Source organism: Ctenopharyngodon idella, chromosome 21 (genome assembly GCF_019924925.1).
Source record: "Ctenopharyngodon idella isolate HZGC_01 chromosome 21, HZGC01, whole genome shotgun sequence".
Taxonomy (NCBI): domain Eukaryota; kingdom Metazoa; phylum Chordata; class Actinopteri; order Cypriniformes; family Xenocyprididae; genus Ctenopharyngodon; species Ctenopharyngodon idella.
Window position 1 is genome coordinate 8,088,636 of NC_067240.1, and position 22,877 is coordinate 8,111,512.

Sequence of the window (22,877 nt, forward strand, 5' to 3'; positions counted from 1 at the left end):
GACATAGCAGCATGGTGCAAGAACACACACAAACAAATACACGAGCGCACACGCGCTGACAGCGCTGGAATGATCATGTCTAATTTTTATTAGTGAGTTGATGATCAACCAAAGCATTGTTTTCACATTTAACGGCAGGAGTCGGGTGGCGAGGGATATGCTCACTGTCTCCCGGGTGATGGAGGAGAGAGAAAGAGAGAGAGAGAGACAGAGGCTGGGGTGGTAAGGGTGCCAGGAAATCAATGGCAACACACTGAAAGATGCGGGCTGGAGGGTAATTATTGGTCATTCTGTGTCTTCAGCACGGGATAGCAGAAATTGTGACAGATAATTAGGAGGTGGTGATTTCAGAGTAAGAAAAGCACGCTCCCGCTGCCGGCTACACGCTCAATGGACAGGATAAATAAATCAATGACATAAACAAAGCAGACATGCATGGAGTGCATATGCAGCGCTGAAATGCGGCCCGCACGGAATTGCAGGCGCGCTGAAAGGGTGGGCTTCTCTAATCTACATAGGAATATATGAAAGAGAGAAAAAAGAGCTATAGACAGGCCATTATCACACTGATCTTCCCGGTGAGTTTGGGGGTGGTCTTAATCTTACATAGTCAGACATAAATAGCACAAATTTTAGCTTACTCTGGCCAAGAAGGTAGGTAGGTAGGGCTGTGTATTGGTAAGAATCTGTGATACAGGGGTTACAATACGATATATTGCGATACTGTAAGCAAGGCGATATGTTGCAATATTTCCTTTTTTTAGGAAGAGGATCTAATTTTAAAAAAACTGTCATAAAGAACACACATATGCATGAAACATGCAAAATTTTATTTAATCAAGGATCTGCATTTGCACTTATCAGTGCTTGCAGGATTCTTTATGGAAACAAATATAATGCAAACCAGGCTGGAAACCACAAAAATAGATTGGCATGGAAAATTTGTTCAAATAATGGCATGGCAATTTCTTTAACATTTGTATAGAAAATGCTAAAATAAATCAACAACTCAAATGAATAAATCAATCGATAAATAAATAAATAAATAAATAGTGAAAAATGTGTTGTGATACGAATTTTTGTCTGTTCCAACAGTAATAAGTACTGAATATTCCAGATTTAACTCAGAACAGTCATGCTCATGGATCTAGAAACTTGTTAATTAACCTGGAAAACTTTGGCAAATCCACTTACAAATTACTCATTATACAATGCAACTACTGTAACAATTTTGCTTACAAACTAACTCGGACATTGAGCCAATCAGATTTGATCTTACCAGACTGCATTATTTTAATATTCTTTGCATACTATTATGATATTAATTTATATTTTGAATTAGCTTTTATTTTTTATATTTTCAGTTTTTTTATTTTAATTTTATTAAAATCTATTTAGCTTTACTCTTATTTCAGTTTTAGGCCACATTCACACAGTCAGTTTTTGGGATTGACAACCGCATTTACTTACAGGTGTGAGTCTTGAAATGTCTCGTTCACACAGCAACTTACAGTAGCGTCTGTCTGTAACACTATGGACGTGCTACGAGAGTCAAGCCCGTATTCTATAACTAGTAACCATAACAACAGTGACCAACGTAATATTAGAGATGGCGACGTCCATAAAACTGGAAAGTCTTATCACTTTTGACATGAAAAGAGGTCAACTGAACCGCAAATTCATCAATTAGAACTTCATTAAACTTCATTAACCAACAGCAACATGCGCTACAACAGCAAACACGCGCTAGCTGGAGTCTATAACCGTTGCACACGCATGTCACGTCCTTTGCGACGTCTCGCGCATGACACGACATTTGAATTTGGAAAAGAAACACAAAACTGACGGGAGCCGCTCCGGTGGAGAACAGTGACTGGATCTAACACCTTTAGATGATACACAGCTCACATCTCTGTCATAGTAAGTTACCGAAAGCGAAACCACACACAAAACACCTTAGCAGAGCGGCTCTCTCACACTGTATGACATGACAGACAACTAGATGTCCAGTACGGTTCCGTTTACACAGCGCGAATATTCCGAGAATGCGGTTGTGAGAACTGAAAATTTACGGTTGTGAGTTCGGTTATAGAATGCGGTTGTCACTCCCGTAAATAACCGTACTGTGTGTGAACATAACCGTATTAAGGACTCAAATACAGGACTGACAACCGTATTCTGCTGCTGTGTTAATGTGGCCTTAGTAATTTCAGTACTTAAATGTATTTATTTCAGTTAGTTGCCAAAGCAACATTTGCAATTTTCATTAATTTTTTCAGCTTTAATTTCAATTAATACAAATTATTTTTAAATTATGTTTTATTAACAAAGTTTGGGAGGAGCACATTCAAATGATCTACCCAATCAGCATAAGAGGAGGCCTAAATACGTAGCCGACTCATGTTCCTCGACAGTTTTTCCTGCATCCCATCTCCACCCCGTCTCCTCACACTTGCCCTCCTCCAGACAGCGCGCCAAATATGCATACTTTTTATTCTATCTAATCATTTGTAAGTGTGAACTCGTGAATAGTTTGTTTTCAATAACAACACTGTTGCCAGATTGAGAAAATGCCTTCCATTTGTATCAGGCTGTCATAGTCTGGTTGGATTAAACCAGATTAAGGTGGTACAGTAGCTGTTTTACATGGTTTTTAGCTAGTAAAACCTAGTCATTATCTGCCCCATGCTTGTTTAGGTGGACTACCAGACTACCTACAACTAAGGCCACTTAGTTAGCAAAACAGTTGGAAACCTAGATCAGCACCTTAACCTGGAATGGCTGTCTTTTCCAGCAGGGAAAAGAGTAAAAGAAAGAGAGAGAGAGAGAACAGGAATAAGTATTCTCAATACTTGACATCTCTATTCATAGTTTTCACATGACGTCACACCCAGGGCAAAACAAGGCTTTCCTCCATTGTCCGCCAGTCATTTTTTACCAGGTTTGTGCTAAGTACTAATGTAGTAAGACAGTGATATTAAAAGACCAAATTCAGTATGTACCTTTTTTTGATGATGCATACTATGTACACACAAGCAAATGAACCCAGAATATAAACGCAGTTTCTCATTAAGCGTTTTTCCAAAGAAAACCATTATAAAGAATAGGCTACGCTTAACCATTTAGCATGTTGCGTTCATATTCTGGGCTCATTTGCTCACCTGTATATTAGTATGCATCTTCAATAAGGTTTATACTGAATCTGAACTTTTAATATCACTGTTTTAGTAGTCTACATTAAGGGACTGTGTTTTTCACATTAAAAACGTCCTGCTGTTTTTAGTAGTTGAAATACTGCAGCAGTTGCTGAATATGGATCACACCCAACTCTTGCATTTTGTTCACACTTTTTTGGTTTTCCTCTTTTGAGATGGAAAATTGACAGGTCTGTAATTCAGTTCTATGCATGTTTTGCCCTCTAGGTCTCTGTGGCGGTCACATGACTGAAAACTGAATAGGATCCTGAAGTTCTGTTAACAATGTAACTCATATATTTCAGCCCTGCAGACTTGATCTACACCGTAGTCAGGTTAGCGTCACTCTCGAGACCAGCATAGCCTTGCAGCCTTGGACAGATTTACATAATAATTTACACTTCGTGCATCTCACTTCACCAACACGTTCGTAAATTTCACTTTCTGTGAATGAGGACGCTGCGGTAGATCTTACGGAGGTCATGCTGCATTTCCCAACACGCCGCGTCTGCAGTACTTCCATCAGAATTTTGAACAACATTTTTACACAAGAGAACTAAATCTGACCTGGGGCACGTTTTTCTTTAATAATGTAGTTTGCATGGTTATTGTGTTGGGAATAGCGCTGAATGGTCTTTGGTCCGTCTGAAGTGCTGCGTCTCTCATATTTACACGTGCCGCTTCTCTTCCAGGTGATTAAGCGAGAACGGGCTGAGAGAAAAATTGATTTGAAGTGGCCTCCAAGTCAATAAAAGATGGATGTTGGGTGCCGAGTGAACCGCCTCCCCTTATACCCTGAGATAAAAAGCAGAGAGATTACTGGACATAGTGAGGAGCGTTAGCATGATGGAGCGGGAGAGTTTAGCAGCTAGGAGGGCAGTCGGCACGAGACAGGTACCTGAGTGGCTTTAGATAAAGATTTGTGTTATATTTTAGAGTCCATATAGCTGCCTAGTCACACACCTATTAGAGAGAGAAGCTATTACAGCGCTGCACTGACAGACCCCCAAGAGAGAACCGCACTGTTCCTGGGTAATTCCAGGCAAATAGAAAAAGCCAACAGCAAAATTATTTAATGGTAGGGTGGTGGGAAGAAGGGAGACGGAATCGGAGAAAGGAAGTGAGAGAAAGAAAGAGAGAGGATGGGGCTGCAATGTTAACATTGTTGCAGTATCTCTCAAACTGTGCTAGTTTTATCTTACAACATCGGCTTACGGTGTAAGTATTTTGTGCTTTTCCTTCAAATTCACTATAAAAAAACATTTATTTTCCTAACCATAACAAATGACATTAAAGATGTGTAAAAGTTCTACTAAGTGCATTTGTAAAATATCTGCTATGCGTTTTTATTATTTGCACACCTCATAACTTGAAAAAATAATTTTAAATCTGTCCTTAAATATTGCTTGAGGATACTGTAGCTAATATGTCATACACATGAAAACAAATGAGATATGATAACAGGCTGGCAATATATGCTAAAATATATGTTTTTTTTTTTGTTGTTGTTTTGTTTTTTGGTAATTGAAAAAAAGCTGATAAATATTAGATGATAATTACAAACGTTACTTTGACAACTAACTGAAATAAGTTAAAATATTAAAATTGCTAAAGGGCCAATGACGTGACAGATCTTTTTTTGTGTGTGTGTGTGTGTGTGTGTGTGTGTGTGCAAAGTCCTTAATAATAATAAAAAAACAAAGATATGACATCCAAAGTATGTAAGGTAGTACAACTAGACCTCTTTTATTGAATCTAAAAGGTTTTAGCTATATTTTGCTACATATAAAGGTATTTTAAAGATTTTGAAGTGTCAAAATGTCATTTGGTTCAACCGTCCAAAGGCCAATACAACCATTTCATTTGTGATTAAAAATCTTAAAATGTAATGTTTTTTTTTTTGTTTGTTTTTTTTTCTGCCATGATTTTATAGCATCATATATCAACATAGTGCAAAATGGTATTAAAATTATGTGTAGAAGTCGTTGCTTTGTTATGAGAAAGAATGTCCGGAAAAATGAATTTCACTGATGTCATTTGGAGTAACCAATATAAAGGGACCATTTTGGATCAGGTCATGTGGTCAATATCATGTGACAGGATGTGACATCATTCAGACACCTGCAAAGGACCACATGGTCGTGAAGCAAAGTAACTAACTGTCTTGTAACTATTTGAAAAATTCATGTTTTCACTTGCTGATACGCATGTCCCGAAACATCACGTCATTCGGTACAACCGCTATAAAACATGGAAAATGTTGTAATATTTAAAAAACTTGTACTAAATATAAAATGTTTGATTGTCCTTTTGCTAGCTAGCTTGATATCAGCCTGTTAGCATTGTTTGAAAATATCGTCATTTGGTATAACCAAAAGTGTCATTCGGTAAAAAAACGAATGACTATTTTGGTGACAAATTTTGTCCATCTTGTAAAAATGACAAAAGCAGTGTTGATTGATTATAAAAACCACACAATCTCATTGTTAACATTTAATCAAACTTAACAAAATTAATTATATCTCCATTATGTTTTTTACACTTAAAATCCTTATTCGTCAATGATCCTAAAACAAAAACTGAAAAAAATAAATAAATTGAAGCTAGAAATACTTACAAAACCTAATATTATGTATATAATGCTTTAGCCATCAACATTTATAAAGGCATGCCTAACATATCACTTATTGAGAGAATCAAACTAAAAATGTTTTCGAAAAAACATAGTCTTGTAAGGGACAGGAGACGGCCTGGTGCGGCATCTTAAGTGAACATTAATGGGTGATTATTCCCGCCTGAAAATCACAGCAACACAATTGAGCACAATGCAATCAACCCGTCTTTCTGATGACATTTGAGACAAGCCCAACCTTTTCCTCAGCAGTTTTTACCCTGAATGCGCAAATCATCTTGACTTGTTTGGACTGCCATTTCATAGAAGATATCAAATTAGCCCAGTGGAATTTGACTTGGAAATGAAAGGCAAAGGAATAAATAACAACAGGGGTGATATTTCTTACGAGGTTTTTCTGATTGCTCCAATTTGCATCACGGAAAGTGAAATGGGCGCTGGCTAACTCGTCAGCCTTCTATTCATGTTTGAAATGCGCTTTGCCTCATCTTCCCATTAGCAAGGGGTGGGGGGGCGGAGGAGAAGTCCTTCATTTTAACTTTGAAGATAATTAAACACATAATGGATATCACTGTCACCGAGAAACTCCATAGCTCGTTTATCGGAAGCAGTATTTTGTATGCTAGCCAAATTAAAAGGCTAGAAATGTGCTTGTTACTAATTCATTCGGCCATTTAAAGGATGGGGAGTGATGCGCTGGAGTGGGTGAGCCAATCTGTTAGACAAAAAGTGCTGCATTTCCTCCCTGATTTATGAGCTCTTTTCTCTTTTTCCTTTCTGAATGGGCAAAGCGACTCCCTCTGTGATTCGACTTGACGGAAAAAGTCAGAGATATACGTCTTATTCACGCTCGCTGTCTTTTTTTCTTACATTGTATATCATAGGAGAGCTTCGGCTTCATAAACGTCATCACTTACTATTTTGATAATGGCAAAAAAACCCACTGTGATGCTAATGCAAATGCTAGTGACATTGCAAATTATTAATTTATAATTTAATCTGTATGCGTAACTCAATGCATCTGCATTCCCACGTCCTAACCACAAAATCATCCTCTGTACTGCATTTATCCTTCAATAATAAATGTTGTCTATTTTATAGCTTTTACCACAACGGCATTAGCCTGTACTTCATGCTACGCATTAGCTTGCCCTGTTTTTATTTACATGTCAAATTTCTTAGCTGATTTGTTTAATGTGCTTTTGAACTTGACAGGATAGGCCTCAGACACGGTAATGATCTCCATCATGGACTAGTAAAACTTTACTATCCCCATAACCTGCCTTTCAGCAGGAGTAAGATAGTGTTCAGCACAGTGGTCTTAATGGTAGCGTAAAAGCTTCACATTTGTCTGTTGATGTATGGGCTTGCCTCCAACTCTCTTTTACTCTAATTTAATGTGTAAAAACTAATGGAAAAACAGACTGTTTTTTTTACCCCTCCCTTACCCATGGTGAAAAAAACAACATTTCAGACTTCAACTCACAATATTTGAAATATTTAAAAAAACACTGAAAGATTACAATGAAATTTTCCAAAATGTCCAATTATTTTTGGGGTTAAAAAAAAAAAAAAAAGGTTATTGAGAATGCTTCTTCCTTCAAGGAACTGCTGAATCAAGTCTCCGGAGAGGTGGTGCCACACCATCAACTACAAAATGGCCATTACATTGTCACATGCCAGTGCATTATGCAGTTAGAGCAATGATGTTCTTGTCATCACATATCGAAGAGAACAATGTATATCGTACGGCTAATGTCAGTTGCTCCACTTACCAATTATATGGAATGGTGGTTCACGTGTTTGACTAATATAGATGCATAGTACCGCAATTTCTTTTGTAGAAAGATCCCCAACGAAACATCCCCAACTGCACTCTCTTACACACAGAGCTCCATTTTTAGAAAACTGTGTGCAGGTGTATCAATAACTGCTATTATGATGCTGCCTGTAATTATTCATAATTATTGTGACAAATTGTTATGCAGGCATTTTTGCAGGATGGTTCTGTCGGACTCCCTCTCCCCGTTGTCCTCTTAATTGCACATTGTCGTTTACCCTTGACTTCTTCCATAACGTCTGTGGTGGGGTGAAGACTGCCACATGCCTTATTAGATCTGTATGAGATCATCCACCATGTGTGCAAAAAAAAAAAAAAAAAACCTTGAGAAAATGAGAATGCTGGTCTTCTTTCAGTCATCTGGACTTGTACATTTAATTTATTCTGAGTACACTGGGTCGTCAAGAAAAAATTTAAAAACATACCACATGCAATACACATGCAGAGCATTACCTGTCAAATTCGTCCACACTTTTATGAGATTGTAACTTACTGTGGATTCACTGAGACATTTAATAATGTTATCAGGAGATGACACGCAATAACATGTCTATGAAACCCCTGTAAATGGGCGGTTAAGAAATGGACTTAGTCTATGTCCTTTATATGGAAGGGGCTTAACATTTCTAATGGTGAGAAGCTTAACATATCTAATTAATCAGTGTCTCAGCTCCTTGTCTCACAGAAACAGATCCTACATGGCCTTTTAGGCAAAAGGAGCAACATAATGGAAATGTAATCACATCAATCAACTCATTTTCTTTTCATTTTGGTCCTGTTTTAATGAGATTTAAACCTTTACATTTCAAAAGTGCTTATCCCTGATGCCCTTTCCTACATTTTAAACTCTTCACTCACTAAAAAATGTGAAAAAAGTGCAGTTACCCTAAAAACCAGTGAAGTCATTTGACAAGCACAGAAAAAGGAAGAAAGGGTGGAACGAAGGGCTTGTCCCTTTAAAATGAAAGAAGTATAGAAATTCAATAGGTTTAATTTACGTCACCGCTGTGAACCATGATATACTTGCTATTGCTAGTTAGAAACTGGTATTTAGAGGCAGGATATTTTCCAGAAAGAAAATTTAGACATATGATGTTTTACAAAAACATTAAAAAAAAATCATACTGACCCCAAACTTTGTTGTGTGTGTGTCTGTAGAAGAAGTAAATGTAATAGAAAATGTATTTGTGTACACATACATACACACACACAAATACATTTTCTATTTCTTCCTATTACTGTACATTATACAAATCTTAGTTGCCCGCTGGCTGTTATTACATTTGTGACTTGTGTGTTTGTTTCGCTTGCATTGATTCGCTTCGAACGCTGGAGGCGTAAGCGACACAAGCCTGCTGATCCGTTCATCAGGGCACAGAATGCCGGCGTGGAGCATCCAAAAGGTAAATATTGTTTCAGTGGCACCGTTTTTAATGTGGAAAAAAAGTTCTTAATTATGTTCTGCACGGATGAACCTATCAACTTCCCACAAAGCTTACCTCCTCCTTTTCCTCCTGTCTGGTCATTCCTCTCTCCCTCTCTCTCTCCGGTCCCTCTCCTCTGCCCCTCCACGCCTGGAGGAGCAGGGAGATGCGAGCCTCAACGTGTCTGACTGATTACTGTAATTCATACACTTTAATTAGCTGCACAAACCATTAGCCACAATTAGACTATTACAGAATGCTTTGTGGCAGGAGCAAGCCTGAGGAGTACGTTTATCTGCTGGAGGGAGAAAATGGAGAGAGATACAGAGGCAGAGAAAGGAAGAGAGGGGGAGGACGAGCTTTCAGTTGAAATTCACACAAGCGTGAAAATATTAGCCCGAGCACTGATGCAGGGGTGCTAGCGAATTCAAAAGAGCTAATAATTTGAACGGCACCTTAAATGCAAACATTAAAGTGTTGGGACAGCCAATCAATTTGTTTGTTGTCTGTGAAGTGAGCTTTATTGTTAAAGATGGCTCTGTTTCAAAACCTAGTGAGCTTTCTTGCTTTCTAGTAGGCAGACTATTTCTAAGACTACTCCCTAACCAAAGTAAAACAATTAAGTAACAGTTTAGAAAGCAGGCAACTATGTGCAGCACATGCATGCACTTCAATAAAAAGTCACTTCAGTGGAGTTTGCCATTAGCATGTTGCTAAGCTAATCCATGTTTAGATTTCATTCAACGCCAAAAAGTGTTGTTAAAGGGCATTTTTTAAAATGATAATGTTCTTTGAGGTCCACTTATAATATTAGTAAGATTTTTTACATAAGAAACATCCTAATTTACAAGTAATAGGCTATTTACTATCCTGTTTTTGACCTTCTCTTGCTAATGTTATACACACTTATGTAAGAGCTCATTCTGTGGTCGCATGAAAAAAGACATGGAAGCTGGCCACTTGGCGGCGCTATAACATCAAAAAAACATGAAAAATGGCTATAACTACTTCACCGTTAGTCCGATTGACTTAAACATTGGCATGCGATGTCTTTGTCCGAGGTGCCATGATTGTCTATGAGGACATTTACGTATCTCAAAAAACATATCCACAAATGGCCAATGAACTTTGAGCAGCTATCAGACAAGGTTAACGGAGGGCGATTGGAACGAAACTCGCTGGGCCTGTTTGACTCACGGCCTGTGAGAAATTCTAAAGAAATCGGCCACCGGGGGCGCCTTCGCGTTTTTCATGTGCGCAAAGGATTGTGTATCGGTCAATTTTTCGCACACGCCCACGACATTCATAACACATTGTTTAACTCCTCATTCTGAGCAACTTTGCCTCTAGGACCGCCTCTGTCCATCAAATCGTTCATTAAATATTGGAGATTATTTCAAAAACCAACTTTGGCGAACTAGTCCTAGGTTTTTGGCTCAACCTCAATAACTGTTAAAAAGCTTTAAAAACTATATATTTCCTATGGTAAATTGCCTGTATTGGCTGTAAGTGGTCTTTTCCATTAACTTTTTTTCAAAAAACAAACACACAAAAATCTTACTGACCGATAATAAGTATAATGCCTTAAAATGCTGCCTATGTAGGCAACTCAATATAAGTTCTAGAACAGACCTAGTGTTTTTCAATATTATAATTGTAGCACCATCACCATTATGATCAAATACAAAACTAATGAAGTGCTTTTAACTGAGAATATTTACACAAGAGTATTAGTTTTAACAATAGATTGTACCTGTCCCTTAACTCTGTGGAAAAACAAAAACTAGAACTAAATTAATATACAATATTAAAAAATTCCTCCCTTGGTTCGCTCAAGAACGTTTCCTCCACCGCTCTCTCTGTACTGTGGTGTCAATGGTGACATTCTTTTATCTATCATGTCCTATTTATGGCTCTGAGCTCATTTATGAGAGGTTGTTTACAGTAGAGATTGTGTTGGACCACAAAGGCTTTTACTCAGACAGATATGAGGGGGAAGGGTTGAAGCACTGGGCATTTCACCAGTGTCACTAATAAGCTTCGGCAAGCGGGAGAGAGGAACATTGAACAGGCGCAGCGCTGCATTCAGAAATCTGAACCTGAGGCACATGCCCCAGTGCTCTTATAAATTTTAAAAACCGATCGAGACCTTTAAAGGGCAGGGCTTGGCCCACTGTGGAGAGAAGCTTTTTCTCTGTTTCAGGCTTGTCAGAGCTAGTGAACTCAGTCATCAAAAGTACCACTATACGTCACCTCACTGTGAAACTATGAGTTTCCCCATGTCTCAGTGTTCTTTACAGGTAAAAGAGTTAGGTGACCTGACTTTGAGGAGAAAAGTCAAAGTAAGGTTATCGTCAATCACAGAGTCTGTCAGAAAAGTCTCTAACTGCTATTTTCTAATGGTCTGATTTTTAATGGATTGTCTTCTAGTAAGACATATATCCCAAGTGAGTTACACAGGGACAACTATTGATGGCAAGTTTGACTCACTTTCACAAATTGATTGGGAAAAAGTACCAGGATAGAAGTACACTACCATTCAAAAGTTTCTATTTATCAGAAACATACTGATTTTATGGTATTCTTGATCAAATAAATGCAGCCTCAGTGAAAATAAAATAATTCTTTCAAAAACATTTTAAAACACTTACCGAACCCAAACTTTTTAACGGTAGTTTAAGTACTTCCATATCACTTGTACACTGTATATCCAAGTCTTCAGAAGATATAAAAAGGCTTAGAATGAGGAAAAGACTGTAATTTAAGTCACTATTCACTGAAAACCACCATTAATGCATCAAACCTGCCATGACACATCCTCATGCTATATTTTAAATTTGAATGCAGATTTCAGAATCTATAAACCTTCAAAACTGTCTAAACGTTATAAAAAGAAGTTGTCAATCCAACGTTAAAAGTTTGTCTTGGCACATGGCACACTCAAATTCATTGGATTTAAAGGGAGTTCTGAATGGCACGAAACCTAGTACACCACTCTCATGTTATTCACAAATAACACATGTATTTTAGAGAATAATGAAAAATATTTGAAATGGAAACTGACAGAATTTGACAGAACATTGTATATAATTCTGATCCAGCTCAGACTTACTATGTTTAAACTTTCATAACACAATGTGAGTGATGCCTACATACAAGAACAGTTTGAGCTGAAACAGAAGTCTCAAGGAGGGCAGAGTTAAATATTTCAGCAAGGTCTGAGTGATGGTTTTGGTTGGTTATTACAGGCAGCAAAATCAGTTGGTTGATAGTGTCAGTTACCATTAGCATCACAACAGGCTATAGATGAGCTCCAGTCTGTTGTTCAGCAGGAACCTTTAGTGAAATCACTGTCAGGCAGAACCGCAGGGCTGTGTGTGCAACGATACCGCAAGTTTGCTTGGCGGTTTTGGCTATATGCTGACCCAGCGAGAGCTCTGAGAGATGCATCACATGCACAGGTCCATGTCAGCCAACCTTTTACTCTCAGCACATCTACAAGGAGTGGAAGGAGGGGCCCGATTCTCCAACGCTCCATCAAACAAGCACTTCATTCCCTCCACCCTGAAGGACAGAGGTTTAATAACATAGCTAAAGGGCTGAAGCCTACTATACGGCACAGCGGATTATATGAACGTAAAGATGCTGACGGACCAAAGAGCTGACACAGAGCCTGAGAAGATAAGTAACGTTATCTGTAAGTAAAGATAAGTAAAGGATGCCATGGAAAAGAAAAGAAGGGAATTCTGAAAAATGCTTCTTGAGCAGTTTTCTAATCTGGGAGAAAAAGAAGAAAAACATTGTAGCACCAGTTCTGGTTGTAGTAAGTCAACATATCCTGAAGTGCTCCTAAAAAGGGCTTGACGCTAATAATCATTTGCACTCAGATGTGAATGGGTCTATCCACTATAAAGATGGTTATTTGCACTCTGACTCCCTCCCCTGTTCGACCTTGAGTGATGGTAGACGCCGCGAGTGGGTGTATGCTATAATGTAAAGTCATTTCTTTCTGACTGGCTGGTTGTTAGAGATCTTCTACGTTCAAAGCAGTGGCATCTGCAGTGGTGCTTTCTGGAACAACTTCAGTGGCTGAACGTGACTCCATCTTGCCCTGTTCTCACATGGCTACATTGCAATTGTCTGGTTCACTAGAGCCTGTCGCTATGTGGGAAAGGTCTGCTTTTTGATGGACAGACACTCTCGTGCATCTGGCTGATCTCCCCCGCTGAAGCCGGCAGATCCAGCCCTCAGTTTATCTAAACTTATGAGACCATCCGCAGCTCCAAGGCTAAGCCTGGGCCTAAAGCTCTAATCGGAGCCTTCTGGCTTGCTTCTGTCAACGCCAAGGAAAGAAATGGACTACATTTGTCTGAATTAATTTAGATGCAGTGCAAGTTTCAGAGTTTTTGGAGTTGGAGAGGGAGGTCAACACAGTGAGTGCAAGGAAAGGAAGCCATAAAATACATATGCATACAATGTGATTTTCTGACATCAAATAGATTTATATATATTTATGTAAGCAATAAGGTATGAGAGGCTGTGCTGTATCGTGAATAAGTCACGGCTGAAGGGCGTTGTTAGGCACGACGCAAAGCGGAGTGCCTGCAACCCCTTCAGCTGTGACTTATTCACGATAAAGCACTAGCCTCGAGTACCTTATTGCTTTTATAAAACGGTTACCACACAATACAAATATTAAAAGCCAAAAAATATGTATCAATGCAACTTTCATAAAGTAAAGTTTCACTAAAAGCCTTCCTTCCGCCGGAAAAAATAGTCCCTGACCGTGAAAGCTACAGAATTTACATTATTATGCCATTAGATGGCGACAAAGACTGTCTTTATGAGTGTGTCAGTCAGTAGCGAAGACCTTTTACATTGAAAAGACTGTTGTTGTGAAGAATTGTTGTGAACACGGAACAAGACGCAACTGACAATGCTTTGACTAGCGCTGTCAGTCACGGGAAAACCCCTTACTGTTAAAAGGACAAAGATAATACATCGGACATTTAAACTGTTTATTTATTATGAACATACTGTTGGACTGACCAGAAAGAAAAATGCTAAAACTGAATGCAGGTAATATAACTCGCTCAAATGATCTCTTTTTCACAATACTCTTCTACATAATACCATACACACCCCTCCCTTCATTGCTCCGCCCCCAAAATGCACAAACACGCAATGCAAGAGCAGACGCCTCTTTATCATAGTAGAAGCGAAGAAAAATAAGTGAAGATGATGAGCGAATGACAAAGAAGAACAAAAAATGAACAGTACACGAGTATACACAAGCAAGAGTTGGTTGTTAGTCGCCAGCAGCACACGCTCAAAACTAATGTTACTCGATGTTACAGAAACAATGCAACCTCTAGCATCCATTTTCAGGCCTTCCTGTTAAGGTCTCTTCAGTGCTGGAAAGCAATTCTGATATTAAAGCTCTTGCCTGATCATAACCTTCTTTTTCCAATGATATTCCTCTGACCTTTCTCTTTTGTAATGTCTCTCAGCCATCTCTCTTTCTACAGTCTTTCTTCAAATCTTTCTCACTCGCTCTCCTCCCCTACTATGAGTGTATAAGCCCCCCTACTGCTGACTGGCAGTAGTTTGTTGTGGTGCTCGGTCCGATCCACTTTCAACAGCGTTTTTTCAGAAATCGCTTAACTGCACCTTTAGCAACAACATCTAATTAAGGAAAAAAAAAAACATAAAGAAATGTTTTTAATGGAACAATTAGTTGAGCAGTGCAGCAAGGGTTTTCCCTGTATGGACCTCCGGTGGAGTATATTTTCAAGGGAGGGGGAAAGAATAAAAAATATCACAAGGTCATGTGGACTTAAAACAAAGCAGTATATTATTGGATATACTTTAAAGACTGCTCTGTTATTTCCAATAATGCATTATGGCTACACTGTTCAAGTTTTCTCCCACTGCTGCCACAATTTTCATAAAATTTTTAAAAACCAACATTATTCTGTTGCAGAATCCTTTCTGAAATGAAGCTGTTCACACCAGTTTGAGGTTGAAAAACAAACCACGGCCTGTTCAACATTTGTTTGCGAGTCATAATTCACCATGTTTACTCTCTTATTCATCCACCACCATCCCAGGAGGGTTGAGAACAAAGTCGGGGAATTTCATGAATTATATTTTAGCTCTGGGCACTCTCTCAAAATGCTCAGAGCAAATACGGGTTACCTTAATGGAACAGCAGTGTGCCACCTGCATGGTTTGAAATTCAGCTCCAAACCTTGAGAAGAGGCCCGGGAAGAACCGCAGCTTCCTGCTTCCTGAGAGCGGCCCACAGGTGGCCTCAGGCAAGGACAGGCCACACATCCTCTCCGACCCCCTCTGGAGGTGACCTTGTGACATTACCTGCTGTATAAAAAAGCTTTATGGGATGCCAAGACAGTGTGTATCAAGGCTTCAAAAAGCCACCCTGGGGGAGAATCGTTTTGAGAAAAGCCCAGGTTTAGAGGGCTCTTTGAAACCACAGAGATGGTGGAAAGGGTCTGCATTTTGCCTCACAGCTAACAAGCAGATTTAATGCTGCTGTCACCTTAAAGAAAGTCCGCATTAAAAAGCAACCCTCTCCGTTGGGACTTCAGACTTAAGAGCGGAAAAGGGGGTGGAAAAAAAACATGCTTTAGGTTTGAAAAAACAAAAACACAACAAAAAGCTGATGTCCTCGCAGCATGGTTATCACTTCTTTATGAGCACAGAAGAAAACATGGAACTCAGGAGCATGTTTTTTTTTAACCCAGACTGCAGCTCGGCGGTCATTGAGAAGGGCAGATGCTACTAAGGGGAGGATAATTGGTCATGAGCTGTCTGAAATGTGTAATTAGACAAGGATGAGATACTCCCAGTTTTTTCAGCCCTCTCTCTCTCTTTTATCACCCCTCCTTTTCCAGTTGGCAGTCTGAGCGCCTTAGTGTCAGCTTTGATCTCTGTTAAGGTTCTCTGAGCCCTTTCAGATAGGATCAAATTTGCTGTTACACACATCACTCTTGGCTCTCTCCCCTGGCTACTCGCTTGTTGTGACAGGCATACGTGCATACAAATAATTGCGGATCTCAGCTTCGCTGGATAAAAATAAGATGCACAGATGTGAAGTGCATCATCCCTTCAAAAGAATACAGAGCGAACAGCTTACAAGAGAGAACTTTCACTGCATATACAGGAGATTTAGTCACATAGTGGAATCGGATTCCCAGTGCTCCACAAACTCATTTAGTTTAACATTAAGCACATATTAAATAGTCTATACGATATATGTTTTCTTTACCCTTGCTATAAAAGAGGATAGTAATAATGAAAAAATGTTTACAGAAACTCAAATGATGATATTGTCTAGCTGAAAGACCAGTTCAGATCAGCATGAACTTCCATTCTGGTCTACTGTGTCTCATGACAAACAAAATGCAATTACAAAAATAACATTCTGGTGGACGTAAGTCATTTACTGATGAGAAGCAGAGCTAAAACTTAGCTGGTCAACCAGTTCAAGTACCATGGTCAAACCTGCTTGGCCAAAGAAGCTTATTGATCAACCAAAAACCTATTCTCATGTCGTTCCAAACCTGCATCACTGAATTTCTTCAGCGAAACACACAAGAAGATATTTTCGAAGAACATATTTTGGCGGTTTCCCAGACAGGGTTTAAATTAATAAAGGAGTAGGCCTAAATCTAGAAAAGTTAATCAGTTAATAATTTCCGAAACGCAAATTAAGTACAGATAACACTTGGGACTATGGAGTCCTGAACTAGATTATTTAAAACCAACTGTGCTAATCTGAATTAGCACGAATGGTTGCTCTATAAAACATGGAATGAACCAAGTAAAGCTTAAAATTGTATGGGACTGAAGAAGCAATCCAAGGACAACAATAGCAGCAGAATAAGAATACAAGAGAAAACTCTTTTAAAGGAAATGGCTAAGAAAAACTGCAAATGCCTGGAAACTTGAAATTAATTCAATGCAAATGAACACCTCTACAAGAACAACAACTTCAGGTAAGATTGAATCATCCAGCTTTATTACCTTACTCAGTACTGTTTTGTGAAATCTGTGGGGTGGACCATTACAGTAGTTATTCAATACAGGTGTTGTGAAAGAATATAAAATAAAACAAAAAAACAAAAATCACCAGAAGAGAGAGGTTTAAGACTGGCAGAGGACCTGCACATAAAGATTTATGAATACTGACAGGAATAATGAGAGGATGACTAGAGCTACTCTAGGACTAAATCGAGGTTTAAAGTAAACCTTTCCATTATATATATATATATATATATATATATCTAATATATATATGACACACAAGCTGATTGGCCATGTTGCAATCTTAAGCAATAAGCTTGTCACATTTAAATGGCTGGTTACATTCACTATAGCAATTTGCTGTGCGCTTCAGAGTTCCTCTAAAACCCTCCACCTTCCCAGCTCCACCCGTATAGATCTGTTATGGGGTTATTAATGTATGCTATTGTGTAGCAGCAATCTGTCTTACTCACAGCAGCTTATGATTGGCAGTAGAAAGTCCAGCAGCAATAATCAACAGCAGCAGCATAGAAGATCTATTCCGCCAAGACCAAATACATTGTCATATTCATTACCATGATAATATATAGATCTTAACTGACATTAGTTTGTCTTTGAAAAACAACATTAATCTGAAGTTAAACCTGCCTCCTTGAAGGTTTAATTTAAGCCTCAAATTTAGTCTTGGAGTAGCTCTATTATTCTTCGTCCACGGAAATCAGACTTATTAACCTCTGGACTAGACTATTGGTGCTTTTTCACTGCGTGGAACGACTCGGCTTGGCTCGGCTCGTTTTACTTTCAGTTTGCTTTTCCACTGCAGTTTAGTACCACTTCAAAGTGGGTGGGATCCTCGTCTACTGACCACGATACAGCCATTCTTTTTTCAAGTTGTGTGTGACCGTTGTTTAAAGCAAGGTCATTTTACGAACAAATGATACTGTGGTGGCTGTTACCGACTATTTAAATCTAACGGGTTTGGTGTCTCGTGTTTCAAATCCAATGACGGTAGAGACGATTCTCTCTGACCAATCAGTGATCTGCAGTGTTTACACGTCATATTTAGGATCGGTACGGCGGGCTTGGAACCTCAACTGAGGTGGTACTATTTAAGCGAACCGTACCGTTCCATACCGAGCTGTCCATGCAGTGGAAAAGCTCCATAAGTCTAGGACTATTAAAAACCATGACAGAGAAAGCAGATTTCTGTTAATCTTGTTTTAAAGGCCAATTTAGTCTAGGACTAGGCTTACTCTCTGTCCGGGAAACTGGCCCATTGGGTCTAAACAACATTGGACAAAATTTCAGGAACCTTTGAATCAGAGTAATGCAGATCTACATGAACAAGTTGCCAGTGCCCATTAGAGGCTGGCCTGCAGCCAGTTAAGACTTCCCTTGGTATCAAGAGACAGAGAAAATGATCTAAAGGTCTAGTCAGATTCCAACCAGGTACTGGGATGTGTTCGGGAAGCTGTACAGACAGGGCTAAAGCCAAGGGCCTCTCTGGAGGGATGCTGCCGGGTTCAATGACAACTCTTTAAAGCATGACTTTAGTGTTTTCCAGAGTGCTTGTAAATGCTCTATATGGCTTTTGTTGCAAATATGTGATTTTAAAATGCTCTTTAAAGTCTAATGTTGATGGAATTCCAGCTTCTTCACTGTTTAACAAGCTCCTACTCACCTCATGAATGTCTGAGAGAGAATGGCAACCAATAATGCAGTCTACGCATGGTGCCAAATAATGTTAAATGTTATGTAGCTTTGAAGAGTGTGGCCCTCCAGCACGGGTTCACATCAGCAAACACACATTTTCTGACCGCCCAAAGTGGGTCTGCTCTCTCTCCGTTATGGACACACTGCTTCTGTCATATCTCCTCTCTTTTTCGCTCTCTCTTCCCCTGCGGCCTCTATCTCTACCTCTTCCCTTTCTCCATCTGTTTTCATGCTCAGCACAGTCCGACCGTGAGCTGGAACAAGTCTATCTGCAAAACCAGACTTGGATGTGGGTCTTATGGCAGGAGAAGCTCTTTCCCTGGTCCAGATAATTCCTCGTTTTTCCCAGCCCTGCAACAGAATAATACCCTTTTGTCACACTAGATGACAATCCAAGCTTTGACTCATCAGCCTTTATTTATGACACTCATATTTCCGCCATTGTGAATGCCGCTGCAACAATGAACCATCCGAGAAGACTCAGGAGGCGGCGAAGGAGAGAATCTGCATTATGCAGAATGGAGCATATTTGCAACTATTCCTTGATAGGTTCGATGCCAATATTAAAATGTATTCTCATACCCAAAACACCAGAAGAAAGGAGAGGTGAGAGGTCGGATGATTACAAGTCTTTGTGGTGCCAGGCAAGTGAACTCAACAAGAAGCTAGCTGTCAATCAAGATTGTTTGCCATGCATTTTGGTCAGTTCATCATCTGCAGGCCTTGACCTTATGCAAATCTGCAAGATGAAATCTATTTATGATGATGTGGAACAACTTATTGAGATGCAGAAAGCAAATGCTGCCTGCCTAAAGAATGGCATCGTTCAGCCTCACACATATATTGAACATGGACATGAAAGACGTAAGAGATCGCTCAGAATTCCCTACAGACAAATGTAAAAAATAAAAATATGATGTGTAAACAATTATGCTCATATGTACAATTATTCAATATAATAATAATTATTATTTTTTAATGATTAGGAAACATTATTTAAAAGAAAAAAAACTAATGAATGTCACAGATTTAAATCAAAATTTTAATAACTCTGCCTCAGAAACTTTTCTTTTTTGCTGGGTGTATCCAACACTTGCATGCCAGGGATTTGTTAATTAATATTAACAAAACTATTATAGCAATCCAATAGTGAAACAAGATGGATCATGAATTATTTTGAATTTGTGCAAGCTTTTTTTTTTTTTTTTTTTTTTTTTGATTCTTCTCTTTTTTTGACACTTGTTTTGAAGCCTAGGCAGAACTCATACAGAATATTGTTAATAACTTCCAGCCTTACAGTGAATCTCAGCTATAGCAGGATGGGTTATGGGTTGATGCAAGAGTATTACTACTTAATTTTGGCCACATGCTGACAGTGCAGACCTGTAAAGATGTTTACAGGGTTTATAGTGTATGAACTACAGACCAATTCAATCAAAGCATTTCACAATAAAATCCTCCGACCAAGTTATTTGGTCAATGGGAGAGCTAGAAAAATGAAAGAAAAAAAAAGGCCTTCTGCTAAACCTTGTCCTCATAACTTGCCATGACAAAGTAGTACAAAACAATAACAGCAGCATTTTTAGCCATGTACGTACAACAGAAGTTTTAGAGTCCTCTTCAGCTATATGTTTAAAATAATTTAAGGTTATTTACAGTTTTGAATCTAAGGACAGAATCTGTGGCACGCTTTCGATTTCCAAAGAAAATTATTTTGACCGGTCCTTGCCGACTTGTCCATTCGTAAAAAAGAATGGATCAGTAATTTACAACAATGCAATGACAATGAAATCCTAGAAGACAAGCAAGCAGAGCTATAAATGAATGCTTAAAGTGCCCCTATTATGTATTTTTGAAAATGACCTTTCATGTAGTGTGTAACATAGCTCTAAGTGAATGAAAACATCATGCAAAGTTTTAAATCTCTAAGTGCACTTTATATAAAGTTATTGTCTCTCAAAAGTAAGAGCCGACTCTGAGTCAATTAAAGGAGTCGTTTGTAAAACGAATGCCAAGCCGTTTCGTTGATGTCACATATTGCCCGGCCACTTATTGCACGTGCAGATGCCAGGGGAAAATTCATTTTTTCAACAATGCCACAGCAGTACAATCTTTTGTTGTGTTCCCGTCATTTTAACTGACGACTGCTTCTCAAACCTCAGGGAGTTTAACGCAGGATACACAAAACGCTTGGTCTTAAAATATGGATCAATGCCCAGTTTCTTTGGACCAGCTTGCTCCTCTGAATCTCAACCTGTAAGTATGATTAATAATTGATGTTTATATTTTCTAGCGATCGTTAAAAATTTGTAGTTTTGTATGTTATGTTGTGTAACGTACACCCTAGTCTGTATGTCTCCTGCTAACCGGCTAACTCACGTTTCTGTAGTCCTGCTATTCAGATGTGGGTCCAGTATTATATAAAAATGTGTCGATTAATGCAGCTTGTCTGTTTTATACTTGGAGTAATGATCAAGGATGGAGCACGACTTTGGTTTACAAAGTGCATTGCATTTAATGCATTATCAGCTATTCACGTTTGTGCCTCGGCTAACGTGGGAGTTTACAACATACAAAACAAAGGGGTTTTTTTCCTCTGCGTTTTTATTATTACAGTAGTATGGAGCTCTATCTGTATTGTAATAGATGTTAAGATGCTAGTCCATGCGAACTAGTTGAAGTATTCTCTCTGTAAACAATAAACACCATTGTAATGTCAAACAATAATATAGCCATTTTTCTTTGTTAAAAGTTATGACGAAAAAGTCTGTGTACACATCTAGCCTAAATGTTTATCTTATGTTTAGAGGTTTTTCAGCTTCGCTTGGCACTCTGATGCAGTTCCCACAGGTGCACCTAACATAAGTATAACAGTGACGCTGCTATCACGTCTTATAAATAACTAATGTGACACTTACCATAGAGAAACGTCCTGCTCCAGTTGTGATTGCGAATCAGTTTCTAGTTGATCGACTACTTCAGACGTTTCATCGTCGGACTCAGGCTCGAATTGATACGGTAAAATTGATGCTATCTTTCCTGTCCATACATTGTATACAGTGTCTTGTGAATTGATAGCTGTCATTCAGTTATAGCAATGGGCGCGCGATGCGCGCATTAGACCTATTACAAAGGATTGTGCCATCTGACCAATCAGAGCAGTGTAGGCTCACGGAAAGGAGGGGTTTAGAGAGACTGATTCATTGAACTGCTTCAAACAAATTTTACAAAAGATTGAAAACTCAGGTGAAATTAAATGTATATTATGATTTAACGACAGTGTTTTTTGACCTTGCATGCATGTAAACCTGTTGTAGGAAACTCCAAAACAATATTAGAACCTTAAAAAAGGCATAATGGGGGCACTTTAAAACACGTAACTATTGCACCATTTAGTAGTGTAAACAAAATACCAGGAAGAGCCATAACTATCTGTAAAGCACTGTTTACATGGTCTGACTACTTAGACCTCATCCAGAACCTCTTCCCCATGGGAAGCCTTAGAGATTAGCTCAGAAAGGTTTTATGCACCGCATGATGACCAGAGGCTCTTTTGTTTGAATGGAAGTCAGTGGAGGAGATAATTTAATATGCTGAATAAACTCCTTTTGTATAGAAATCACTTAATAACTGACAATGGCAATACATATTCATTTTGGAGTGAGCTATATGTAGAGTTGTTTTTTTGTTTTTTGTTTTTAAAAAAAAAAGAAGTTATGATTCACTTATGTCTTATGTTAATGGTTTAGAAGGTACAACACTACCAGTACTGGAGGTTTACATATCACCCTTCTATAAGAAAATTTACAGCTGACTTTGCTTTAGAACCTATAATTAATTTATTAAATAGACATAATTACATAAAGAACATTAGCCGAAGTATTTCTGATTGTGATCAGTCTTTGATATCAATAACAAAACATATGGGAACAGTTTTCTCCTTCCTATTTAAAACTGGAAAACCTTTTTATTTTGCTTTACTTACTATGTACGTTGCATTTTATTATATACATTTAGTGTTGTTGTTT